The 27,966-nt window shown below is 41.6% G+C and overlaps 1 long non-coding RNA gene across 3 annotated transcripts; it reads right to left on the minus strand.

Moving 5' to 3' along the window:
• Positions 1 to 13,617: 13,617 nt before the first annotated feature.
• Positions 13,618 to 26,896, minus strand: LOC103879623. 3 transcript variants are annotated; one of them, XR_004180036.1, is made up of 9 exons: positions 26,406 to 26,896; positions 25,847 to 25,966; positions 23,657 to 23,775; positions 21,251 to 21,348; positions 20,948 to 21,033; positions 20,088 to 20,184; positions 19,206 to 19,406; positions 14,513 to 14,713; positions 13,618 to 14,300 (listed from the first exon to the last, which is right to left on the minus strand). It is a non-coding gene; the product is annotated as an uncharacterized LOC103879623 (long non-coding RNA). The 3 variants fall into 3 exon arrangements; XR_004180034.1 differs by having other exon boundaries at positions 25,847 to 26,053; XR_004180035.1 differs by lacking the exon at positions 25,847 to 25,966 and having other exon boundaries at positions 13,619 to 14,300.
• Between the last annotated feature and the right edge of the window lie 1,070 nt (positions 26,897 to 27,966).

The following is a 27,966-nucleotide window of genomic DNA, read 5'->3' on the forward strand; positions in this document are numbered from 1 at the left end:
ATCCCAGTTATTGAGGAGGGTGAAGCAGGAGAATCGCTTGAACTCAGGAGGCGGAGTCTGTAGTGAGCCAAGATCATGCCACTGCACTCCAGCCTGGGCAACAGAGCAAGACTCCATCTCAAAAAAACTGTTTGGCACAGGAAGCTTTGAGGATTTCACAAAGTATATGCCTATGCAATATACAATTGTTCAATTATTCCTCTTCTTCCTATTTTCAGCTCTTTGAGAGTACTTTACTGTGTCCTTAAAGGTATCCTAATCCAGATTTGGGGAGCTGTGTAGTAATCCACAAGGCAGCATGAATCCTGAGAGACTGTGGCAGATATGGTGGTGGCAGACACCATGCAAAACCTTTGCACTGCAGAACTGAGCTCTTACCTTTTTCACGCTCCTTTCCAATAACTACTTGTAATCCTGCTGAAGTCTGAACAGGTGCAGGTCATGTTCTTTAAAAGGATTAATAATGAAAGGCTGTTTGAAGCCACAGGCGACAGGAAACCTAGTTCTGTCTAGAAATGCTCTTGGGCACATATGTCTGCTTAAGAGAGAGGTGGCCAGAAATAGCAGGCCTGGCAGTAACTCACTGGGCTCTGCTCTAATGCCCTGTGACTGGGGAAATCTGCAAAGGATTCCCTGAGCAGGCAGCAGGCAGCTCTCTGCAGCACTCCCTCTGACAGCTGCTCAACAGTAGGGACAGAAGGTGCTGCAGGGAACCCTGACACTGCCAGGGCTGCACTCCCTGCAGCTCCCCTGTGCTTCCACTCAGGACTCAATGCAGCACATCTTTGGAAAGCTTTTTTTCCTCTAAAAACAAAAGATTGTTCAAAGGAGATTTAAAGTCTGCATCGCGTTAGATGGCAAGTCAGTAAGCATATGAATATCGCCATCCCTGCACCTCCTCCACAGTCACAGCAGGTTATGGGCTACTGGCCCCCGTGCCTCCCAATGTCAGGGCGTCAGCATTCGGGAACTGAAGGATTAAAGCTAGCCACCCATTCAAGAGAAGGAGAGGAGCAGGGAAACACCAAGCACTTAAAATGCTCTGCTCTAAGATGCGGCGTAGGCCAGCCAGGAGAGAGGGCTGTGAACTAAGGGTTGGGGTTTATGTAATTCTGTGTCTCTAAGGGAAGGACAGCAGAAGAGAAGGAAGGAGGGAGGAGGAATGAAAGGGAGGAGGCAGAAGTGAATAGAGGGTGGGGAAAAGGAAGGGAGGAAGGCTTTGTTCCAGAATCTGGAATTGGTTCTGAACAGAATGTTGAAGTGTGTGAAGTTAGACTCTGAGGCCTCCCCATCTCTCTGTATTGTGTTCGGAAACCTTTCTCCCCCAGGGGCACAGACCCTCCCAGGATGATAACCATGGCAACCTCATTTGAGTGGGATGGGTCCCACTTCTAACCTTGCTCCTTGTCAGAGTCGGCCCGTCCAGCATGCCACTCTCTGCGTCCTGATGGCTGCCTGCTCACAGAGCGGCAGTGACGGACAAGTGAAGACGTCATGGCAGCCAGCTAGCATGTTCCATCGCTGAGGGAAAACAGCTTCTCTCTTCGGGCAAAGCTACACAAAATGTGCCTTCCTATAATAATGACGCCCCCTGGACCGCACAGCCAAGGGCCTGCCTCAGCACCACCCGATGTCCAGCGTCTGTCTGGCTCTCCCCTCTCCCGCTCCTCTGGGCAGTGACTTGCTCTCTCATTTCGCACAGGCTCTGCTTAAAGGTCACCTCCTTAGAAACCGCCTCCTTGGCTACACCACCTAAAACCACACCCCATTCATCTGTATCCCTTTACTTAGCTTTCTTTCCCTTTCTTACACTGACACACTACCTGATTTTCTATCAAATCCTCCTGCGCTATAAAGGTCTGTTTGGATCTCCTCTAAGTATACAGAGAACGTAAATCCCACATGACAACCCACATGCTTTCTTTGTGCAAGGAAGCAAATGCCTTTTCCATTCTCTCTCGGAAGAAGGATCACACACAGATTACGCAGCCAGGGTGATTCTCCGTGGTGGTGTCCCTCTCTTCATAAAGTAGAAATCCTCCTGGCAGCCTAAATCCCCAACCCACGGACAGCTTGAAATTACATACAAATGATTTCTTAAGCAACTTTTACCGTAATACAGAACTCTAAGAAACCCAAATCTCTGATTTCAAAGGGATAATCATGGACCCAGAACACAGTATTAAAAATTACTTTTAAAATGAGCACATGTAGATTTAAAGCAGCAGGTTTTCTCCACAAGGAACTAAGACACTGACCAAGAATCTAAGAGCAAGGAACATAGTCATTCTGGAGCTTGAGCCATTCTCAGGGCAGTTGAGCCTGGGTGGATGTGTCCAGCATTGGGACTGGGAGAGAAAGAAGGGAAATTGAGAAGCAAAGCAGGTGTGCCCTTCAGAAGCTTCCACCTCCCTCCCGCATCTAGGGGGACCCCTCTCACTGACCCCAGCTCCCCAACACCAGCAATGTCCCTTTCTCACCAGTATTCATCAGAACCTGCTCCTCAGGAAAGAAAAATTCATTCAAAAATTCAAAATGTTAGAAAGTAATGAATCCAACTTATCAGGAAGTCTCCCAGGAGTTGTGTTGGTTTAAACAGGAGATGTGCAATTCATCCTTCGAAAAGAACCTCAAGGCCCGGCGCAGTGGCTCACGCCTGTAATCCCAGCACTCTGGGAGGCCACGGTGGGTGGATCACCTGAGGCCAGGAGTCCCAGGCCAGCCTGGCCAACGTGGTGAAACCCCATCTCTACTAAAAATACAAAACTTAGCTGGGTATGGTGGCCCACGCCTGTAATCCCAGCACTCTGGGAGGCCACGGTGGGTGGATCACCTGAGGCCAGGAGTTCCAGGCCAAGCTGGCCAACGTGGTGAAACCCCATCTCTACTAAAAATACAAAACTTAGCTGGGCGTGGTGGCCCACGCCTGTAATCCCAGCTACTCAGGAGGCTGAGGCAGGAGAATCACTTGAACCTGGGAGGCAGAGGTTGCAGTGAGCCGAGATCATACCACTGCACTCCAGCCTAGAAAACAGAGCAAGACTCTGTCTCAATAAATAAATAAATACATAAATAAATAAGAATATCACTTTATTTAGGAAGCTCTCCCTAGCCCCCAAGACTACAGTAACTGCTACTAGTTGGGGGTCCCGTAATAAATACTCTGTACATGTCTCCATCTTGCATTTGCCACATTTTATGACTGCTTGTATGTCTGTAAGTTCCATGGGGGCAAGGGATATACCAAACTCTTGACACAGAGCAGGTGCTTGATGAACATTGAAGGAAGAAAGGAAGGAATAAATGAATGAATAACTGCATTCGTTTCCCCTACTGCACCAGGGCACTTCCAGGACAGAAATGGTACCTTATTTACCTTTCCATCTGAAAGGCAGTACACTATAGTCGAGGTAGGACTCTGCAGCCAAGATGCTGGGTAAAAATCCAGATTTTGTCACTTAGTAGTGCTAACTGTGCCTCTGTTTCCTCCTGTAAACAGGAAATAATTAATAGTACCTACCTCATAGGATGTAATGATTATTAAAAGTATTAATATATTGAAAGTACTTAGACTGGTACCTACCACATAGTATCAAGTGTTAGCTATTATTGTTGTTATTGGTTGAATTATCAGTACCTACCTAGCAGAGATTCAGTAAATGGACACATTGTTTATCAGTCACAGATGGGCAAAGTATAAAGGTGGACAAATCCTCCCTTCCCTGAAATTCTGCCTATTTCACGGACACTGCTGGCCCTGGGCACAGAGGATGAGAAAGATGAGGAGATTTGTCTACTAAAGACAAACTCCACCAACTACTAACTTCACTGTCCAGTACAGAATAATACTTTATTATATCATGTTCTGAAGCAGTTCTCATTTCGGTGGAATTTTGACTACATTTCTTTAGATGACTACCTCAAGTTTCTGATTCCCTTTAACCAAGAAGGCTTAGTTCTTGAGCAGACAAAGTAGACAGTTGAGTGCATTTCTGTTTACAACTCTTTTACTTGTTGTCTCAGTCCATTTGGGTGGCTATAATGAAATGCCATAAATTGTGTGGCTTGTAAACAACAGAAATTTATTTCTCACAGTTCTGGAAGTGAAAAGCCAAGGTCAAGGCACATTCAGTGTGTGGTGAGGGCCTGCTTTTTGGTTAGCTGCGTCCTCACATGGTAGAAGGGGCTAGGCATCTCTCAGGGGCCTCTTTGACAGGGCATGAATCCCATTCATGAGAGCTTCACTCTCTGGAATTAATCACCTCCCAGAGGCCTCACCTCCTAATATCATTACCTTAGGAGTGAGGATTTCAACATAGCAATTTTGGGGACATACAAACATTCAGACATAACATATGTCTAGTCTCATTTGTCTAGTATAGATCTTAATTTTTCATAAGAAAACACACTTAAAGTAAACATTTGCCTTCCCACAACTGAATTACTACTTGAAAATTAATACTAGTTAAGTAACTCACCAAATACATGCAAAAGTATCCCGGAGACAGAGTGATATACAGGTGATTTGTCTTCAGTTATGTATTTTTAAAGCAGATAATGAGTTTTATATTGATTGTTAAAACATATTAAAAAGAGACTAAAATGTTTACAACAAAACATTTCAAAGTAGATAAGAATATCAAGGCAAAGAAAGTATAAAACCTTACCCAAAACAAATTTTCCTCTTGTTGTTTGGATGACTCAGACTAGATGTGGGATCAGGAGATGCCTCAATTAATTTAGATTTATTCCTGTCTGTTGTAATGAAGTAATTATAGATACACATAAAGGTTCTATACACACAAACACATGCTGAATTCTGCTTTGTTCTTTGTTTTTCATGCTTTTATTTAGCTTGCTCTCTCTGTATATATGTAGACGGAGGGATCCCTCCTTGTGTAGAGGGAGGGACCTGGTGGGAGGTGATTGGATCACAGGGGCGGTTTCCCCCATGCTCTTCTCGTGACAGTGAGTTCTCACGAGATCCGATGGTTTGAAAGTGGCACTTCCCCCTTCACAGTCTTTCTCTCCTGCCACCATGTGAAGAAAGTATTTGCTTATCCTTCGTTTTCCACCGTGATTGTAAGTTTCCTGAGGCCTCCTCAGCCACGAGGAACTGTGAGTCAATTACACCTCTTTCCTTTAATAAATTACCCAGTCTCAAGTATTTCTTTATAGCAGTGTGAAAATGGACTAATACAGATCCCCCCCGTCCACCACAACATTCAGCTGAGTACTCATCAATGTATATATGTGAAGCAACTACCTGAGGCTGGGGAAAAAACTACTCATAATGAGAGGTAACAGTGTCCAGTGTTCAAACAGATCCAATAACAATGTCAGTTTGCACCAGCCAGAAAGCAAGCCCCATGATTCACAGGCCATTGGCAGAGTACGAAAGACTTTGGCTAAGACGTTGGCTAAGGAATAGGGAAGAATTAGTCCTGGACTGAGCAGACCCAGACCCCTGCTCCAGACCCGCCTAACAAATTTGAAAAAGTAAGATCTGAAAGAATCAATTTGTTTTCAAGTAACTTCTTTTTTTTTTTTTTTTAATTATACTTTAGGTTCTAGGGTACATGTGCACAATGTGCAGGTTTGTTATATATGTATACATGTGCCATGTTGGTGTGCTGCACCCATTAACTCGTCATTTACATTAGGTATATCTCCTAATGCTATCCCTCCCCCGCCCCCACCCCACAACAGGCCCCAGTGTGTGATGTTCCCCTTCCTGTGTCCAGATGTTCTCATTGTTCAATTCCCACCTATGAGTGAGAACATGTGGTGTTTGGTTTTTTGTCCTTGTGATAGTTTGCTGAGAATGATAGTTTCCAGATGCATCCATGTCCCTGCAAAGGACATGAACTCATCCTTTTTTATGGCTGCATAGTATTCCATGGTGTATATGTGCCACATATTCTTAATCCAGCCTATCGTTGGACATTTGGGTTGGTTCCAAGTCTTTGCTATTGTGAACAGTGCCACAATAAACATACGTGTGCATGTGTCTTTATATCAGCATGATTTATAATCCTTTGGGTATATGCCCAGTAATGGGATGGCTGGGTCAAATGGTATTTCTAGTTCTAGATCCCTGAGGAATCGCCACACTGTCTTCCACAATGGTTTCAAGTAACTTCTTTGCATCCCAGAACAAAGCTCGATAATATTTATAGGAATTCCAAAATATCCAGTGCTCAACAAGATAAAATGCACAATGTTTGTGTTATGAACTGAATGTTTGTGTCCCTCTCTAAATTTATATGTTGAAATCCTAACTCCCAACATGATGATATTTGGAGGTGGGGCCTTTAGGAGAAAATTAGGTCCTAAAAGTGGACCCCTCATGGATGGAATTAGTGCTTTTACAAAAAAACACGTGAGAGCTGGCTTTTTCTCTCTTTGCCATGTAAAGTTGACAATATACAACCCAGAAGAGGACCCTCACCAGAACCAACTGTGCAGACATCCTGATTTCAGAATTTCAGTTTCCAGAACTATGAGAAATAAATGTTTGTTGTTTACAAACCACCTAGTTTATGGTAATTTGTTACAGCAGCACAAATTGACTAAGACAGTCTGAAATCTAATAAAAACATTACTAGGCATGCAAAGAAGCAGAAAAATGTGACTCATAGTAAGAATAAAAATCAATCAATTGAAACTGACTCACAACTGACACTAAGGTTAGAATTGGGAAACAAGGATAGTAAAAGAATTATAACTGATACATGAGAGATATAAAAAAGGATTCAAATCAAACTTCTAGAGATGAAGACTACAATGTGTGAGCTGTAAAGTACTCTTAATGGTATTATTGACAGATTAGACATTGTAGAAGAGATTGGTGACCTTGGAGACATAGACATAGAAGCTGTCCAAAATGAAGCAAAGAGAGAAAGGAAACTGATTTAGTCATGGTTACCCAGACAGAACTGATAGAATACATATATGTAGATACATGAGAAAGGACTGATTATGAGAATTGGCTCACTTGATTGGGGTTGAGAAGTCCCACAACATCCTGTGTGCAAGCTGGAGAAGCAAGGAAACCAGTAGTATGACTCAGTCCAAGTCCAAAGGCCTCAGAGCCAAGGAGGCTGATAGTGAGAACTCTGAAACTGAGGCTGAAGGCCTGAGAGCCTAGGGGGCTGCCATACAAGTCCTATTGTCCAATAGCCAGAGAATCTAGAGTTATGATGTCCAAAGGCACATCCCCACTCTGGAAGAGAGAGCAAAAATTCACTCTTACTCCATCTTTTTGTTCAATTCAGGCCCCCAGCTGATTGGATGATGTCCATCCACATTGAAGTTAGATCTTCCCCACTCAGTCCACCAACTCACATGCCAATCTCATCTCATCTGGAAATACCGTCTCAACCATTCCTGGGGCAGCCCAATCATTCCAATCAAATGGCAAGCCATCTACGTTTCCCTTTCAGCAGAAAAGGGATGTGCTCAGTGCCCACTGAAGCACTGATAATAAACAATGCTTTCTCAGGTACCTAAGTGTCCCTTAATCCAGGCAAGTTGATACCCAAAATCAACCATCATAGCATCACAGAGACTTTTTTTTTTTTAATGAGCAGAGGATCAGTGAGCTGTGGGCCAATTTCACTTGAGCTAGTATTTGTGAAACTGGAGTTCCTGAAAAATAGGACAAAGATAAGGGTACAAAAATATTTGAAGATGGGAGGCTGAGGCAGGAGAATTGCTTGAATCTGGGAGGCAGAGGTTGCAGTGAGCCGAGATTGCACCATTGCACTCCAGCCTGGGTGACAGTGCAAGACTCTGTCCCAAAAACAAACAAACAAAATATATATAACTATGTATATTTGAAGAAATGGCTGGAAAATTTCCAAATTTTATGAAAATTACTAACCCACAAATCCAATTGTGAATTCCAAATACAAAAAATATAAATAAAGTAACATCAAGACACATCATGACTGAATTGCTCAGAAACAGTGATAAAGAGAAAAATCTTAAAAGCAACCACATGAAAAAAACCCACACATTATATACAGAAGAACAAAGATAAGGATGAGAGCAGACTTTTTTGGGGAGGGAGGAAACAATACAAGTAAGGAGACAATGTATCCATATCTCTAAAAGTACTAAAAGATCCTTATCAAATGATACTACAACCTAACAAAGAAACTACAAGAAAACTACAAACCAATATTGGTCATAGTCAGCCTCTCCATTTGCAGACAACATGGTCATGTATGTAGAAAATGTGATGGAATCTATGTTTTAAAAATACTAGAACAAATTATTTTAGCAAGATCATAGGATACAAGATTAATATGCAAAAATCAATTGTATTTGTATATACTAGCAATGAACTGGAAAATAAATTTTTTAAAATGCTATTTACAATAGTATCAAATATATGAAACAGGGATAAATCTGACAAAAGATGTGAAAGTCTTCTACATTAAAACTATAAAACGCTGGCAACAGGAATTAAATTAGACCTAACTAAACAAACAAACAGATATAGCATGTTCATGATTTAGAAGAATTGATATTATTAAGATGTTCATTCTTCCCAAATTGACCTATAGGGTCAACTCACTGCCAATCAATATAGCAGAAGGCTTTGTTTTTGTAGAAATTAACAACCTAATTCTAAAATCCAAGGGACTTAGAATAGTGAAAGCAACTTTGAAAACAAAAACAATGACTAGCCTAGGCAACACAGCAAGACCCCATCTCTACAAAAGTAAAATATTTGGCCAGGCATGATGGTGTGCACCTGTAGCCCTAGCTACTCAGGAGGCTGAAGTGGGAGGACTGCTGGAGCCCGGGAGCTGGAGAGTGCAGTGAGCTACGATCATGCCACCGCACTCTAGCCTGAGCAAAAGAGCAAGACCATGTCTCTAAAAATAATAATAATAAAAGAAAAGAAGAACAAAGTTGGAGGACTACTACTACCTGATTTCAAGACTTTCTATAAAGCCAAACTAATCAAGAGAGGTGTTATTGTCATAAAGATAGACATAGAGCCACGGAACAAAACATCCAGAAATAGACTCACCTATAGATGGAAACTGATTTTTTACAAAGTCACGAAGGCAAAGCAGTGGAGAAAGGATAGTCCCTTCAACAAATGGTACTGGAACAATGGGATATTCATATGCCAAAAAAATGGACTTCATATCTTGTACTATGTTTAAAAGTTAACTCAAAATGGGCCATAGGCCTAAATGTAAAACTAAATATTATACAACTTCTATGAGAAAACATAAGGAAAAAATCTTTGACCTTGGGTTAAACAAAGATCTTATAGACCCAACCTCAAAAGTATAATCCAAAAAAGAACAAATTGGTGAGTTAAACTTCATCAAAATTTAAAACTTCTACTCTTTCAAAGAATGAAAAGGCAGGCAGAGGCTGGGAAAAAATCTTTTAAAATCATATATCGAATGATGGAATTCATTCAGAACATATAAAGAACTTCCAAAACTATATTATAAGAAAACAACTCAGTAAAAACCTGGGCAAAAGATTTGAACAGACACATCATCCACAAAGACAGACTAATAGTAAATTAAGTGCATGAAAATATGCTTGACATCATTATCTATTAGGGAAATGCAAATTAAGTCCACAAGGAGTTACCACTATATACCTATTAGAATGACCAAAAAGGAAAAGATTGACCATGTCAACGTAGGTGAGGATGTGGAAGAACTGGAACTCTCATATACTGCTGCTGGGAATGGAAAATGATACAGACACTTTGGAAGACAATTGACAGAGTCTTTGAAAGTTAAACATACACCTACCATATGATCCAGCCATTCTGCTTCTAGGTGTTTAGCCAAAAGGAAAGGAAATATATATTCATTCAAACACATGTGGATGAATGCTTATAGCAGCTTTATTTGTAAAAGGAAAACTGGAAAGAGCCCAAATTTCCATCCACAGATAAGCAGATATACTGTATAGGCTATCCATGTAATGGAGAGTGACTACTCAGCAATAAAAAGGAATGAACTATTAATATACATACACTTCAACTTGGATGAACCTCAACATGATTATGCTGAGTAATAGAAGCAAGATAAAGGACTCAAAGAGAACATACTATAAATTTTCATTTACATGAAATTCTAGAAAAGGCAAACTAATTTATAATGACAGCAGATTGGGGTGGGAGGGAGAGATGACAAAGGGGCACAAGGACCCTTTGGGGATGATGAATATGTTCACTATCTTGATTATAGTTTCACTGGTTTACACACATGTCAAAACTTATCAGATAGAACAGTTTTAGTATGTACAACATGTTGCATGTCAATTACACCTCAGTTGAGTTGGGTTCTTTTACAATTTTAAGTTTAAAATAATCTGTGAATAATACTCTTAATCTTTAGCCCTTGGCCTTGGCCAAGATGCCTTCTCATGCATAATTCTTTGCAGAGAAAGCTACATCTCCTTCACTTATGGTGGTAAGCCAAGGGGTGAACAAATGCTTTAATCATCATGATAGCTGTAGTTCTAGCACTTGACTCATAAGAAGTACTTAATATGTGTGTAACAATAATACTTCATGCTTAGAAGTTATATGGGCCTAAAATTCAATAACTAAAGAACTAAAAATGTGATTTGCAATAAACTTAAAAGGTGACATCTAGGAAGCGTTGCACATCACAAGAGCATGTATTTCTTTCAAATATACAGAAGAAAATCAAGGAACAACTGAGCAAGGTCTACCGTGCAAGGGGTCCTGAGGATGGTGATCCAGCCAGTGAGTCAGAATCTGACTTATGCCCAGGAGCCAGCTACCTCAAAGTGCTGAGCACATCAAATTCAAAATGGCTGGCGAAAATGCTCGCCTCTGGTAGAAGAGCTGCATGTAAATTGGACACCAGAAGGAAAGCAATTTAACTCATGCAAACACAACTCAACTAAAAACAGAGATTAAAGAGAACTGCTATAACTCACACCAAATATTTAGCAGCTGCCATTTTCATTTTTTACTGCTGAGTTCAATTCACAAAAACAACAATAATATTTATTTAACATCTGTTATGTGTCAACAGTGTGGTAGTTATCTTTAAGGCTGTTAAGCATTTGAATAAATTATAGGAGGCAATGAAATCTCCCTTCTAAGAAATCCTTCTCATTTGGATACAGAATGTGACTATACAAAATGAAATATGTGTAGATCTTCCAAGACAAGAGCTTCTTTGTGTAGATCTTCCAAGACAAGATCTTCTTTGTCTATGACATTTTTGTATATATTCAAGTTTTCATGGCCATGATGCCTTACATAAAACATTAATTAATTGCAGCACAGTTCACAATAGCTAAGATTTGGAAGCAACCTAAGTGTCCATCAATAGATGACTGGACAAAGAAAATGTGGTACATATATACAATGGAGTACTATTCAATCATAAGAAAGAATAAGATCCTGTCATTTGCAACAACATGGATGGAACTGGAGGTCATTGTGTTAAGTGAAATAAGCCAGGCACAGAAACAGAAACTTCATATGTTCTCACTTATTTGTTGGAGCTAAAAATTTAAAAAATTGAACTCATTGAGATAGTAGAAGGATGGTTATCAGAGGCTGGAAAGGGTAGTGGTGGAGTAGGTGGAAATGGGGATGGTTAATAGGTTCGAAAAAAAAAGAATGAATATGACATATTATTGGCTAGCACAACAGGGTGACTATAGCAAAAAATAATGTAATTGTACATTTTAAAGTAACTAAAACAATATAAATAGATTGTAACACAAAGGATAAATGCTTGGAGGATGGATACCCCATTTACCCTGATGTGATTATTATGCATTGCATGCCTGTATCAAAATATCTCATGTACCCCATAAATATGTATACCTATTATATACCCACAAACATTAAAAATAACTTTTTAAAAAAATTAATGGGATATTATGTCATTTCCCCCAGGTCTGGCTCAGTAATTCCCCATGAACAATGTAGAGGACATACTGTCTAGTTAACTTGGTTGAATAAGGACTTAATGAGTGGGAAAAAATGTATTCGGAAATTCTTTCCTAAAACTGAAATACTATGGTCATCCATTCATTAGATAGTCACTAAATTCCTACCATGACCTGGGAGTGTGCAGTGGTGAACGAGCCAGACATGTGGTCTTTGCCCACCTGAAGCCTGCGGGGAGACAGGAGATCCAAAAATAAATATACCATTACACATTGTAATTAATTGAAAATATCTGTGTATACTAGGTGGCAGAGAAGTCCCAATGTGCTGCCTCACTGTAATTTCCAGTCTCTCCAGGAATAAGAAAGGCACCGCTCCACTGCCTCTTAATTGCAGCAGCTTTTCTATGTTTTTGCATTAGTAGTAATTATGTGCCCTTGACATTTTTGTGCTCAGAGTGCAGCAATCTGCCTAACAAGCATGGCTTGCTTCTCCCTGGACATAACTACCGAGTAACTGGCAAGCAGGCCGGACTGACCTGCACCACGCACAGAGCCAGAGCCTGCCGCCAACGCTTCAGGCCCAAGGGTTGTGCTCCTGGGTGCATAGCACAGAAAAGACTGCCCGACTGTGTCAATCTTTTTAATCATGCTTACGCATATAGGTTAACCACGGTTATGTAAGCAGGTTCTGAGAAAAGGTAAGAAAGAGAATGGAGAGTTTTGCTACAACAGAGGCAGGATTCTGAATTTATTTCCAACTGCCCATCTTGTCCCTCCTGGAGACCTAACCCCTCCAGCACCTACACGCACAGCCTCTTTAGAAGCAACTATCCTGCCACTGGCTCAGATTGGCTGAGTCCTAAGAATTCTATCTTGCTCCTAAGAAATCTCAAGCTTCTTTTGTGGTAAGTGGCTTAATGAGACAGGATGAGTAATAAGCAAGAAGAATTATTGTTATATCATTTTATGTTTTTATCATGTTGTCATTGCACTGGCTAAGTTCATCTTTGATGCTGAAATACTAATGCAAATTGAGGCTGTGATAAAAGGGCTTTCAGTATGAAATAGACAAGACATATAATGGAAAGAAATGCTTCCAGAATGGATTTCCATAAAAACGTGACAAGACTTTCTCAGTGCCATTCTTTAAAATCTCTGCTATTTTTCATCAAATGCCAGATGTTAAAGCATTTGCATAGTATCTCTTGGAGGGCTGGGTGTAGAGACACGCATTAGTATCAGGTTAACAGAAAATATCTACAATAACATAATGTCTACACACAGATGCTCAATAAATGCCCATAGCATTTGTTATTACTAATGATTATGAAGTACATTGACCCCTTTTTATATCAAATAATTTAGTAGACCCTCACTTATAGATCTTGTACTCCTACTTGGTTGAGAATGTATAAAAATGACCAAAAATGTCACGGTGAATTTCATTAAATCTTACATAAAGATCAAAATGTAGGCCTCTAGCTGTGAAATTTAGAATCTCATCTTTTACTATCCTTAAGCAGCTGTGAGTGAAATGGCAGATCAAAGTTTACTTTTCATAAATATTTAAGTAATGTCACAATTAGCAATGCTATTCTAGATAATTATTTAATTTTACTACATATTATAAACTGAAAATCTATGAAAAAAATTGTATACCAATTTAATTGTCTTGGGAAATATAATAGAAATGGACTGTAGTTTGACATTATATGTTTTGGCATTAGGTTTGTGCAAAAATAATTGCTTTTAATGGTAAAACCATTTTGCACCAACCTAATGGTTCATATGACATCACCAGCAATCAGCCGGAAAGCTTCATATTAATCGTAAATGAATTGTTGCCATTAACAAAGCTTTCTTCTCTGAGATTCAGCTGGAGTTCATTTTGGAAAAACATTTAAAACTGTTATGCACATGAATCTCTGAAAAGATATGAAGCTCTGGCAATAAAACAGCAAAAAAATAAATGAAGGCTAAAAACAGAGAGAAATAGTTTCCCAGTGCAAAAGGTTTTCTATTATTTTCATTATCATTCCTTAGATGTTTTGACTGAAGATACAAAAAGAAAAACAAATAGATATGTTTTCCTCAAAAACCATCACTTTATTTTTGTGCCACAGTTTTTGTTTGTTTAAAATAAGATGACAGAGAAGAAAATTATAGAGATAAAATCAATTGTAGTAACTAACAACAACAACAACAACAAAAAAGTCAGTTGTAGTCACCAAAGGAAATCAGTCTGTATCTCCAAAATCTTTGTGTGAGAGCTCATCCGTGTGGTTGGCAGATGGTTTACAAACACTTAGGGAATCTGTCATAAACTTTAAACAGAAAACCAAGAGAACTTTTTCTATTTGCCAAGAAATCTAGGAAAACAAAGGGAAATTAAACCTATTAGCCTAGTTTAACATCATGTGCTTCCCCTACTCGCCCCTCCTCCCATAGCCAAGGCTTAGGCTCACACACTGAATGTTACTTAGGTTCCTTAGGTAATACCAGTTGGCCCCATTTCAAGGCTTTAAAAAAGCCTCATCACTATGCACCCAGCATTAACACTCAAAGTCCCGCAGGGCTGTACCTCGGACGGCTGTTTCTACTGAGCATGATACTCAGCAGATGAAATGCTAGCAGCAGCAGCAGCATCTGTGAACTGCCTTATAATAAACTGCGAGTTGGCTGCACTTAGTCATCACCAGGGCCATGCGCTGATGCGTGGACTGCACCCTCGGAGACTCTGATTTCATTGGTCTGGGAGTGGCCTGGACATCAGGATCTTTTCCTTTTGTAAAAAAAAAAATTATAATCCACAAGTTTTTCCTAATGGTTACATCTCACACCAGATGTGAGGAAATTGACCTTGGTAAAATGTGTGTACAGTTTTCTGTCACTTTATCACATATCTAGATTCGTATAAGCAGCATTGCAATTATGATGCAGAACTATTCCATCACCACGAAGATATGCCTTTATGGTATCACCTACCTGCCTTCTCTCTACTATCCTTAACTCCTGACGAACACTAATCTCAATAACTTTGTCATCTCAAGACTGTTAAATAAATGGAATCGGCCAGGCATGGTAGCTCACATATGTCATCCTAGCACTTTGGGAGGCCGAGACAGGTGGGTCACTTGAGGTCAGGAGTTTGAGACCAGCCTGGCTAACATGTCGAAACCCCATCTCTACTAAAAATACCCCAAAATTAGCCTGGTGTGGTGGTGCATGCCTGTAGTCCCAGCTACTCAGGGGGCTGAGGCACGAAAATCACTCATATCCAGGAGGTGGAGATTGCAGTGAGCCAAGACTGCACCACTGCCCTTCAGCTTGGGCGACAGAGTGAGACTCTGTCTCTAAATAAATAAATAAATGGAATCAAACAGTGTGTACCCTTTTGAGATTGGCTTTGTCACTCACCATAATGCACCTGAGATCCATCTAGGTTGTGTGAATCGATAGTTCATTCCTTTTTATTGCTGGTATAGATGTACTACACCTTGGGGCTATTACAGATAAAGCTGCCATGAACATGTGTATAAAAGTTTTTGTGTGACCAGCGTGGGTGACATAGCAAAACCCCATCTCTACCAAAAAAAAAAAAAAAAAAAAAATTAGCCAGGCATGGTGGCATAAACCTGTGGTTCCAGGTACTCAGGAGGCTGAGGTAGGAGGATTGCTTGAGCCCAGGAGATCAAGGCTGCAGTGAGCCACAATCACACCACTGCACTCCAGCCTGGGTGATAGAGCAAGACTCTGTCTCAAAAATTTATAAAAAGTTTTTGTGTGGGAACATAAGTTTTTATTTCTCTGGCATGAATGCCAGAAGTGCTGTTGTTGGATCGTATGTTAAGTATATGTTTAGTTTTTAAAGAAACTGCCAAACGTTGTTCCAGAGTGGCTGTACCATTTTACATCTCCACCAGCAAGGAGAGATCCAATTTCTCCACATTCCTGCCAACATTTGATACTGTCACTATGTTTTATTTTAGCCATTCTGTAGGTGTGTAGTGAAACTTCATTGTGGTTTAGTTTACATTTCCATCAAAATGAGTGATGTTGAACATCTTTTCATGTGTTTATTTGCCATCTGTATATCCTCTTCAGTAAAATGTCTCTTTATATCTTTTGCCGATTTTCTAATTGGATTTGGGCATGGGCCAGAGAGATGGAGGAGGGGCAGTGCATCAAAAATTTCCCTAAGTGTATCTACCATACAGCCAAGTTTGGGAAGCACTGCGTCATTATAACTTCTTTATATCGGTACACTCTAAATGTAAGCCATTGCACCTGTGCTAATATTCAAATAAGGTCAGTGTGGGCACTGGCTAATTAAATATGCCTGCAGTCCAAGGGGAAAACACTGGAGATGCTTTCCATGACCTCAGGTTGTTTGCATATACTCATCATAAGGCTGGAGGAGTGAGCCCTGCAGGGAATATTTCTGGAAATGTGGCCCAAATATCTTCTGCTTCAGAATCATGGCATGTGTATGTGAATGTGTGCACCAGTGTACATGTGTGAAAAACGGTGATTCCCCAGTCCCAAGCCCCAGACCTACTAAATCAGGACTTTTGAGGATGAGGCCTAGAAATCTATACATAGCCCAGGAGATTTCCATGCGCTCAAATATTTGAGACCTACCTTGCTCAAGGAAGACTGGGGACCCAATCTTCACTTCAGGGCATAGGTGGATGCCTTCCTATTAAGAAATTGGTTGGCCAGGCTTGGTGGCTCATGCCTGTAATCCCAGCACTTTGGGAGGCAGACATGGGTAGATCACAAGGTCGGGAGATCGAAACTATCCTGGCTAACATAGTGAAACCCCATCTCTACTGAAAACACAAAAAATTAGCTGGACGTAGTGGCACACGCCTGTAGTCCCAGCTACTCGGGAGGCTGAGGCAGGAGAATCGCTTGAATCTGGGAGGCAGAGGTTGCGGTGAGCCGAGATCGCGCCACTGCACTCCAGCCTGGATGACAGAGCAAGACTCTGTCTCAAAAAGAAGAAAAATAAATTCACTTAGGCAGGGCACAGTGGCTCCTTTCTGTAATCTCAGTGCTTTGGGAGGTCAAGGCGGGAGGACTGCCTGAGGCCAGGAGTTTGAGACCAGCCCAGGCAACACAGCAAGACCCTGTCTCTAAAAAGAAAAATAAAGAGGCCAGGCGCAGTGGCTCACGCCTGTAATCCCAGCGCTTTGAGAGGCCAAGGCAGGTGGATCACCTGAGGACAGGAATTCGAGACCAGCCTGGCCAACATGGCAAAATCCTGTCCCTACTAAAAATACGAAAATTAGCCAGGCATGGTGGTGGGTGCCTGTAATCACAGCTACTCAGGAGGCTGAGACAGGGAGAATTGCTTGGACCCAAGAGGCAGAGCTTGCAGTGAGCTGAGATTGCCCTACTGCACTCCAGCCCGGGCAACACAGCAAGACTCTGTCTCAAAAAATAGAAATAAATAATAATAAAAAAAATTAAAAAAAGAAACCAAAACAGGCATAGTGGCATGTGACTGTAGTTTCAGCTACTCAGGAGGCTGAGGTAGGAAGATTGCTTGAACCTAGCAGTTTAAGGCTGTATGAGCTGTGATCATGCCACTGCATTCTAGCCTTGGTGACAGAGTCAGACCCTGTCTCAAAAAAAAAAGAAGAAAGAAAACCAAATTGGTTTAGAGAAGAGTTGTCTTGAGCCGATTTGGAGCACAGAAGCATGTGTTCTACTTCCGAAATGTGAGGAACAGACAGGGGCAGGGTAGTGGGTTCCTGAGAAGCAGTAATTTGTAGTGATCAATAAAGATGATGTAACTAACACGTATGAGCACTAGGCTTTCCCCACACACTAGCTCCCCTAATTCTTATAACAAGTTAGAGGCTATTATATTCTCTACTTTGTAGATGAGGGGGCTGAGGTTTAGAGAGGCCTGGTCATTTGCCAGTATCATAGGACTAGCAGATGTCAGGCTGTTTTTCCTTCTGGAATCTCCCTTATTGTTGTCTTTAGTTGTCCCAAACTCCAGTTTTTATTATTAAATATTTTTAGAAGACCTACTCGAACCTCATTTTAAGAAGAAACTAGGCCAGGTGCAGTGGCTCACGCCTGTAATCCCAGCACTTTGGGAGGCCGAGGCATTTGGAACACTTGAGGCCAGCCTGGCCAACATAGTGAGACCCCCATCTCTCTAAAAATATAAAAATTAGCCAGGTGTGATGGCGCACGCGTGTAATCCTAGCTACTTGGAGGTTGAGAGAGGAGAATTGCTTGAACCCAGGAGATAGAGGTTGCAGTGAGCCGAGATCACACCACTGTACTCCAGCCCGGGTGACAGAGCAAGACTCTGTTTCCAAAATATGTAATAATAATAATAATACAAATTAGAAAAATTATTTTTAAAAGAAACTATAAGAATTTATAAATGTATTTACACATCCCCGAATAGCCTAACCGATCATCATTTGTGGGCTGACATAAATGCTGCAAGGAAGTGGTGTATCTAATTATTTCTCTGGTGTAGTACTGCAGTCTAAACTGTAAGCATCAAGCTGGTTCTAAATAGACACAGTGGAGCTCTCTGGAGCACTCAAGTGGTAAACTACTATACAGTGGTAACAATTCCTTTTATCCTGCTGCTCAGGAACCTGTCATTATGGGGAGAGTAAGTCACACCCTTTAAATATACACATGTGACCCTGGTGTCCATTTACACAGCTGCCATTAAATGGCTCATCCAGGTGAAAGCCCTTTTGTTTTCCAGCTTCTGTCCTGAATCATCTTGGATGACTGCCTTAGGTCCCTGTGTGGCTCTGACATAATTGGTATTTTCATAACATACCCAGCTTCATTGTTCACAGTTCCTGGTCTGTGCCAGTTTATGTGTTTGAGCCTCAGGTAAGTTGAGCGCTGTGGACACACGGGTGTGATGAAATGGTTTCCTCTCCTCCCTTTCCACATTCAAAACCTAAGCCTTCCTGCAAGGCTCCTAGCCTTCAGGATTTCCATAGAAATCAGAGCCTGAGGCCAAGTTTAAGGTGTAAGGCTCTATCCCAGAGCTGGAAGGGTGAGGGTAAGGGAGTCAATGTGGGGTGATATGAACCAAACTGGCCAGGGTGCTGCAGAAACCACACCAGTCACAGCCACACAGGACTCTCTGGATGGGTCATGTGGAGCCACCACATTTCAAAATTGTCACAGGGGAGGAAGAGAGAGGAGCTTATCTCCTGACTCTCTGGTCAAAGTGGGTCCTCTGTGGATTCAACTCTCCCTCAATTTGGGCTATTTACCTTTTAAGCAGTGACAAGGCAGCCATCTTCTAGGCTCCCAGCCAGGGGGCAAGAAGCTTCATCTGAGTCTGCAAGTGCTGGGGAGATCCGGTGCACTGTGCTAGGACCTGGGCTGCAAACGCCTCGGCTCCCATAAGATGGGCATTGTAGCAGCCATGCCTAAGCCCGGCTGTCAGCCCTCACCCTGTGGGGAAGCAGCATCTGCAGACAGTGGCAGAGAGAAAGTGAGACTGGGAAGCTGGGGCTCCCCACTGAGCAAGCAGCCAGGGCCCAGCAGGCAGATGGGGCTGAGCACATGTAGGGAGGCCTAAAACTTAAGTCCAAGTAGTTCCCTTCCTGATTCTAATGTTGTATCTGAGTATCAGTCAGGGTTCTTATTTGCAAGCCACAAGAACATACTTTAGCTTCCTTAAACCAAAAATGAATTTATTGGGTGTACATGGAAGAGCTTTCAGAAACTGAAGAGTGGGCTTATAATGCAAGCAATGAGAGCTGCCAACTAGGCAGCAGAAACCGGGGCCCAAACACCACTACCATGGGGGCAGGACCCTTTCCCTACTAGACCCTAACATCACCACCTCCTCATGAGACCTCACACCATCAGCATGCCTCCAAAGAGTGCAGGGGCTCTGATGTTTGTTATGGGTTTAACTGTCCCCCACACCCCTAAATTCTTATGTTGAAATCCTAACCCCTAGCATTTCAGAGTGTGCCCTTATAGGGAGATAGGGTCTTACAGAGGTAATCAAATTAAAACAAGGTCATTAGCATGGGCCCTAATCCAATATAACTGCAGTCCTTATAAGAAGGAAAAATTGGACATAGAGACATGCATAGAGGGAAGGCAAGGTAAAGAGACATAAAGAGAAGATGGCTACCTACCAGCCAAGGAGAGATGCCTGGGACAGATCCTTCACTTGTGGCTCTCGGGGAAACCAACCCTGCTGACACCTTGATTTTGGACTTTAGTCCTCCAGAACTGTAAGAGAATAATTTCTGGTGTTTAAGCCATCCAGTTCGTGGTATTTTTGATAGCAGCCCCAGCAAATACAATCCTGGAGAGCCAAGGGGGAAAAAAGAAAGAGAATCCTTACCAATTTGTTGAACTTTTGCAGATTGCTAAAGTACTTTGATGCACATTACCTTGCCTGGCAGGGCTGTCTTCATGGCCATGAGACCTGTGCGGTCACACAGGGCTCTGATCTCAGAAGCACCCAGCACTTGGTTCAATGCCCTGCTGTTGCCATCTTAAAATTCTTCATGATTTTTTAAGCCAGGGACCCCACATTTTCATTTTGCACTGGGCCCCCCAAATTATGTAGGTCCTGTCACCTGGTTATCACAGTAATCTCGTGAAGTAAACAGAGACTATTGTTACGTGTGTTTGTTAATAATGAAACCAAAGCTGAGAGATGTTAAGCAACTTGATCAAGGTCAACAGACCTCCCCAGAGTTGGATCAAGATCTGAGATCTCTGATGCAATGGCTTCTGTGTCCACCCAATTTTGAGATTCTGTCATTCTAGAACCTATGTAAAAGGTAAGAAAATTTGGAGGTAAACCTTTACACAGCTGCCTTGCCTTCATTCGATTATCCTGGCAGAAGTTTAACGCTTGAAAGCAAGCTTGGGGTCTCCTAGATAGAGGTTCCTCTACCAGCCTCATCTCTGTCACTGGTCTGCTCTAGTCTACTTTTATCTGTGTTCCTATTAGACTTCATGTCTGGAAAAGCAGGGTTCTTACTTGCCCAGGCCCCAGGTCAACCTCGCTTGGGTTCAGATAGAAACTGCTGACCTCAGGTCACTGGATTCATGTCCTAAGCCAAGGTCCTTGAAAAATATTAGGAGTTAATCAATTAACCTCTTCCTCGATTCTAGATATTCTCTGTCTCGTTTTTCCTGGGATAAACCCACCCTTCTAGTTGGTCTGGTATAAAGTTTCACTGTCTCTCCCATCTCCTTTCTCTCCTCTCTCTTCCCCCTTGAGTTCTTGCTTTACTGATGTTCTTCCATTAGGCCAACTGTCCCTTTCCCTTGACTTTCTTACCTTTTCCCCAGCCACTGTTCCACCACAGTTTTCTAACAGCCTCTCAGTTCTTCACAGCTCTGCCTCCACCATCACCACCACATCCTCCCATCGGTGTCCTAAATAAACATTTCACAAAGTGGTGCTTCATTACTCTTGGGTTCTACTCAATTAGGTCATTTTCCAAGTTCATGAAAATTGGAATAGGTAAGAGGAAGTTTGAGGGTTTTTAATTTATTTACCACAGAAGGCAACATTGGAGGGTGAAATGTAAGGTAATTCTATTTTGTTGTTGCTTATCTATCCCCTGAGGCAGACATAAGTTGTTTACACACATGTCTTTCTTTGGACAACTTCTCCCCCATTGTGTGTGGTCTTGCGGGGCTGTCAGCCTCCTTGATGCCTTCCCATAGGACCCAGGGTGGCCAATCAGAGTATCCTATCCTCCAGTGATTGGCTGTAGGATTCCCAGATGACACAAGCAGCACCCATCAGAATCATCCTTGCCAATGGGGATCTAGAAAACTGGAGGGAGATGGTCTCTCTTCCTCTATGAATGGGCAAGCATGGAGACCAATGCTAACAGGAAAGAAAAACTAAAAGAAGTGGGGTGGGGTCCAGATTTAAAGACTCCAACTTGATGAGGTCTCTAGTGATGGTTACTTGCTCACAGAGTCAATGGAGACCGAATTGACCAGCAGCCATTTAGAGTTTTAAAGGCAGGTGGTGTTAGAGAAAACGGAAGTTTGGCAAAGAGGGGTCTGGAATGCCCAGAGTGATGGTGCAAGATGGGAGCTAGTACTGCGCTCAGGACCTTTTCCTTTTTTAATGTATGGGGATTTCTGGGTTGTTCTAATGCTTGGGGGTTGCTTTTGGCATTGTGAGACAGGAATGCTAGACTCTTGCAATGTGCAGGACAGTTCTACAAAATGAAGAACTGTCCTGTTAACTTGCTCTCTCTCTGCAGGAGAGAAAAAAACCAAACTGTAGAAAGAAACAGAATCGTGGCGTCACTGAGTGAATATATGTATCCAGCCCTGCAGATGCCTGAGATCCACCCTCAGGCTGTACCTTTTCCACTTAAGCCTGTATGCACTGGGTTTGGTCACTTGCAACAGAAAGAGAACTAACAATTTCACACACAGTGGGAGTTACAAGTGCTCTGCTCTTCTGCAATTGCCTTCCAGAAGCCTCTAGTCTATATACTAAATTAAAATTCATACTAAATTAAATCCATATTAAATCTTCCATCTGCCCACAAATCTGACTATGTCATTCCCCTGTCCTAAGTTCTTACTGACTCCTCTTTGCCTAGAGGCTCCAGGGCAAGGCACAGAAAGCCCTCATGCTTGAGGGCTGACCACCTCTCCTGCCTCGTCTCTGGCCACTTCCTGCCTCACTCTCTGTACTCTAGAACAACTGCACTGTTTGAGGATTTCTGCAGTCTCACCTGTCCATGCCACTGCTCCTCTGCCTGGAATCCACTTCCTACCTCTTTTGCCCATAGTCGGCTCAGTCATCAAATCCCTCACAGGAAGCCTTCCATGAACCCCCAGCTGGACTAATGTCCCTATTCTGTGCTCCCAAAGCACAGTGTGTATGCCTCTATCTTATGACCATCTTACATTAAAAGATCTGTCAGTGTGTCTGTCTCACCCACTAGACTAGAAGATTCTCAGTTTCAGGGGTTGTATTTTAGTCAATTATGTTTTCCACAGCAGCTAGCATACAGTGACTGGCACATAGTAGGTCCTCAAAAAAGATCCTGTTGAATTAAACTGATCCTTGTCATAGGTCAAATATAATAGTGTTTCTGATGAATCATAAGTCATATTGGATGACATCTGGGATAACCTGCAGTTTACAGAATCTCTCATTCTTTGAGTGAACCACTGATGTACCTATGACTATTTGTATGACCCTTGTATGAAAAAAAAATCTCTCTAAAGACAAATACTTTTTTAAATGGCTTGAGTTACTTAGTTGAACAGAGAAAAACAAAATGAAAAATGAATGCTTTTCTTTTTTTAAGAGACAAGGTCTCACTCCGTCACCCGGATTGGAGTACAGTGGTGCAATCACACCTGACTGCAGCCTCAGACTTTTGGGCTTGAGTGATCCTCCTGCCTTAGCTTCCCAAGTAGCTAGGACAACAGGGGCCTACCACCACACCTGGCTAGGTTTTTAAAAATTTTGTAAAGATGAGGATCTCACTATGTTGCCCAGGCTAGTTTCCAACTCCTGGCCTCAAGCAATCCTTCCTGCTTTGGCCTCTCAGAGCACTGGGATTACAGGGGTGAGCCACCACGGCCGATCCAGCATTTTTTATTTACACGAGGCCATTTTAGTTCCCCAAAAAAGCACAGCGCAGAGGCAAACACCGCTCCAGAGGCCGAGGTGAGGAACAAGGCTACTAGGGGTGGTTACCTTTCTGGAGCAGGACGGGAAGTAAGATTGCTCCTGAGCCCAGCCAGCTGTTGTCCTTTGGCCTGGGTTTGGGAAGGAAGAAACGAGTCCATGTGGCATCTGAGCATCCCGTTCCCTGTCTGTGGGTATAGACAGCATTCTCGTTTTATCTTTATCATCTCACAGTATATCCTTGTTTTTACTGTTTTTGTCTCAGAGGAGGTGGTAGGGTGAAGGGAGTGAGGAGAAGTGAAAAATGTGTATTTTTAGCCATGACACAGCCAAATGTTCTGAGTCTTCTTTTATAACCACATTTAAAAATAAATGTCAAGAGTTAGAAATTAAGTGATTTCTTAGTGTCCACATCCTCCTTCCATCCTTAGTATTGGCACGTCTCCTTCTGACCTGGTTACCCTTGTGTGGTGTTGCTTTCAACTCCAGATGTATACACCGCTAGCTGCATGGAATTTTTAAAGACATCACATGAAATGCTCTTGCTTTTAAGGTTAAAATATGCACCTTTATTCTGAGTTTAATATAATAATACAACTGTTCCTGTGCAAGGATGTGAGCATGACTTTCCATGAAAATCATGCATTCCGCTGTGCTTTCATTCATTTTTCATGCAATATTTCTCAAACATATAATAAGGGTAAAAAATCAGGCAATGTACACAAAGATGAATAGCCACCCTGCTTTCTGGGAGTTACCATCCGGACAACTCTTTCTCATAAGGGGCTCTGAAATGTGCTGACATTAGACTCACCTGAGGTTATCGCTAAAATACAGATGCCTGGGCTGCACCCTAATTTTGCTGAATTAGATCATATATGAGATAATGTATTTTCATGTCTTCAAAATGCCTTCTAACTAAGGAATAGTACGACTTTCAGGAAGAACTAACGCCATGAAATTCATAAGCAAGTGTGTGAATGCCCTCAGTCGGGTTTCCAGAAGGTACTCAGTTTTAAGTTAACAACTAAGACTGAACCACTGTGGGCAATGAGACCTACACTGAAACCTCACTCTAACCATTACCTGCTTCACGGCCTTGGGAAAGTTATTACACTTGTCTTTCTTCTCACATGTTTAAACTTGGGATAAAGCCCACCTTACAGAGTTACTTTGAGAATTAAATGGAACAACATTTGTAAAGTCTTAACCCAGCACCCAGCATGTAGTGATGCTAGCCAGCAGTCATTCTAGATTGATGGACACTCTTCAAAGATAAGATTTTCTTTTTTTATAATAAAATATTTTTTTCTGTCCCAGGTGTATGAAAGCACAGGACTCAAGCCATTAGCTCCCTTATTCCACTGCTCTGCACCCTGTGGTTTAAAATGGTTAAAATTATTTTTCAATTAACGGCTTTATTGAGATATAATTTATATACAGCAAAAGTCACCATGTATAGTATACAATCTGGCCAGGCAAGGTGGCTCACGACTGTAATCCCAAGACTTTGGGAGGCTGAAGTGGGAGTATCTCTTGAGGCCAGGAGTTTAAGACCAGCCTGGGCAACAAAGCGAGAGCCTGTCTCTCAAAAAAAAAAAAAATTAAAAGTAAAACTTAGCTGCAGTGATGTGTGCCTGCAGTCAGGGGGTTAAGGTTGGAGGATGGCTTGAATCTAAGAGTTTGAAGCTTCAATAAGCTATGATTGCACCACTGTACTCCAGCATGGCTAACTGAGTGAGACCCTGTCTCTAAAAAAATAATAATAACTAAATACAAGTCAATGGTTTTCAGTGTATTTACAGAGTTGTGCAACCAACCACCACTATCTAATGTAGAACATTTTCAAGATTAGTTTTTAGAATGTGTGTGTGTGCCTTCCTTAGGGTAAGTGAGCTAATCCTATGGAATTTTTTTATTTTTTTATTTTTTTTTTAGATAGGTCACCCAGGTTGGAGTGCAGTGGCACAATCATGGCTCACTGCAGCCTCAACCTCCTAGGCTCAAGCCATCCTCCCACTTCAGTCTCCCAAGGAGCTGGGACTACAGGTGCATGCCATCACGTCCAGCTACTTTTTGTATTTTTATAGAGATGGGGTTTTGCTATGTTGCTCAGGCTGGTCTCAAACTCCTGAGCTCAAGTGATCCACCCACCTTGGCCTCCCAAAGTGTAGGCGTTAGCCACCATGCTCAGCCCAAATTTTTAAAAACAAATAAACGATATTATACATGGTAGCAGTTATTTTCTCCTTTACACACCTTGGGAGACTACAGATGCTTTCTTTAAGGTATTATTTTCGTCTTTCTAATTTACCTCCTGGAATTGTCTTAAAAAATTTGTTCATGTCGTTTTAAGTATCTTCAGTTGTGGTAGATCATCTTTTGAAGATGGATGTGAATGAAAGTGATCAAAAACAGTGATTATCTATCTTCAATGACCAGCAGAGGAACACAAACTGGTTAATGCTGTCGGGTGGGGGGTGGGGGTGGGGGCAAAAAATCAAGGATTGACTATAAATCAGTGAGACAGGTGATCTACTGTGGCCCATATCTGAACTCTAAAGGTGTAAAGAATGAACAAATTAATAAAAACATCAGTAAATATCAATACATAAGATATAAGTTTGTTATAATCATTTAGGGACATAGTGTTAAATCAGTCCAGGAATAAATGGATTCTGACAAACTTGGCACCAAGGTCTACTATGATACTTACCATATTGTGCTATGAATGCGTATTTGGCTACATGTCTCATCAGGACGAGCTTCTCTAGGGCAGGGGCCTTATCATATCTGTCTAAATATTGCCAGCACTTACCCCTATTCTTGACACAGTTGGAGCACCCAGTGAGTATCCTATGAAAAACCAGAGTATCAGGCTCATGAGCTGTAGGCTGTGCATAAAGATGATACTTGTATGAATTACTTGCAGATAGAAAAATTTTTCTTCAACTGGTTCCTTAAGTTACTTTAGGGGAATTCTGTGGCACAGAGTTCTGGATTGAGACACATGGATTGCTAAGTAACCCCAGAGCAAAACACAAATGATTTACCAATAAGTAATTATTTTATATTAGCAATGCCTATGTAAACAAGAGCTGACTGCAAACCATGTTGGACACACAGAACATAGAGATGCATTTTAAAACTCTTCATACCAAATAGTATCTATTTCCTTGTCCAAAATAATACTGAGGGATTATAAAAGCAGAAATAATTCAGGTCCAAATGAACTCTAAAGTATAGATATTTTTACTATATTTATGTATTTATTTTTGGAGATGGAATCTCACTCTGTTGCCCAGGCTGGAGTACAGTGGCATGATCTTGGCTCACTATAACTTCTGCCTCCTGGGTTCAAGCGATTCTCCTGGCTCAGCCTCCTAATAAGCTGGGATTACAGACATGTACCACCAGGCCTGGCTAGTTTTTGTATTTTTAGTAGAGACAGGGTTTCACCATGTTTGCCAGGCTGGTCTTGAACTTCTGACCTCAGGTGATCCACCCACCTCGGCCTCCCAAAATGCTGGGATTACAGGCATGAGCCACCTTACCCAGACTATTTTATATTTTTATACATTCTGAAGAAAATCTGTACTTCTTCCTCATGCTGCATTAACAATAGTGAACATGTATTGTTTATATTAGAAATGGTTTAAATTAATCATCTCTGTATGATGCAACTAGTTATTTAATTGCACAGACTTTCTTTTAGCTGGAAATTTCAAGATATTGTTGACAAGTAAATATGTGAACAGAAAGACCTGCTGACTTTAATTAATATCTGAAAATAAATTGTATAGGTTCAAATAATATCTTGGTATTACAGATTAACAAAGCATGTTCACATGCCCACTATCTCATTTACTTGCCTTGAAGGTACTGATTATCTTTATATTATAAATGGGGACATTGAGGCTGAAGGAGATGAAGTCAAATTGCTCCAAATCACAAAGTCAGTGCATTGCAGGACCAGAGTCATAATCCACGATTTAGACTCCTGGCCTAATCTCCTTTCTCCTCTGAGTCCAACTCATCCCCTCTGTAGCTCACCCTCACCATTCAACTTACAAACAGGTTGTGAACACCTCCTGCATGCTCTCGAATGTCCGAGGGAATCTGACTACACTTTAAGATTTGGAAACAAATCCACTGTGAGAAGCAAATGCCAATACTGCTGCCGCTTCCACCCCAAATAGATTCATACACTTTGTTAGATGAACCAAAAGATACCTCCTCCTTCCTCCTGCAGCCAGGGGAGAAGCCTACTGACTGGAGAGAAGAGCTCGGCTGTGCCATTTGCCCTCTGTTTGTGCAGGAAAGGATTAATAATACCTTAGCATAAGGCCAGGATTTTCAGTAGGAAACAAGGTAAAGTC

Source organism: Papio anubis, chromosome 19, assembly GCF_008728515.1.
Source record: "Papio anubis isolate 15944 chromosome 19, Panubis1.0, whole genome shotgun sequence".
Lineage (NCBI taxonomy): Eukaryota > Metazoa > Chordata > Mammalia > Primates > Cercopithecidae > Papio > Papio anubis.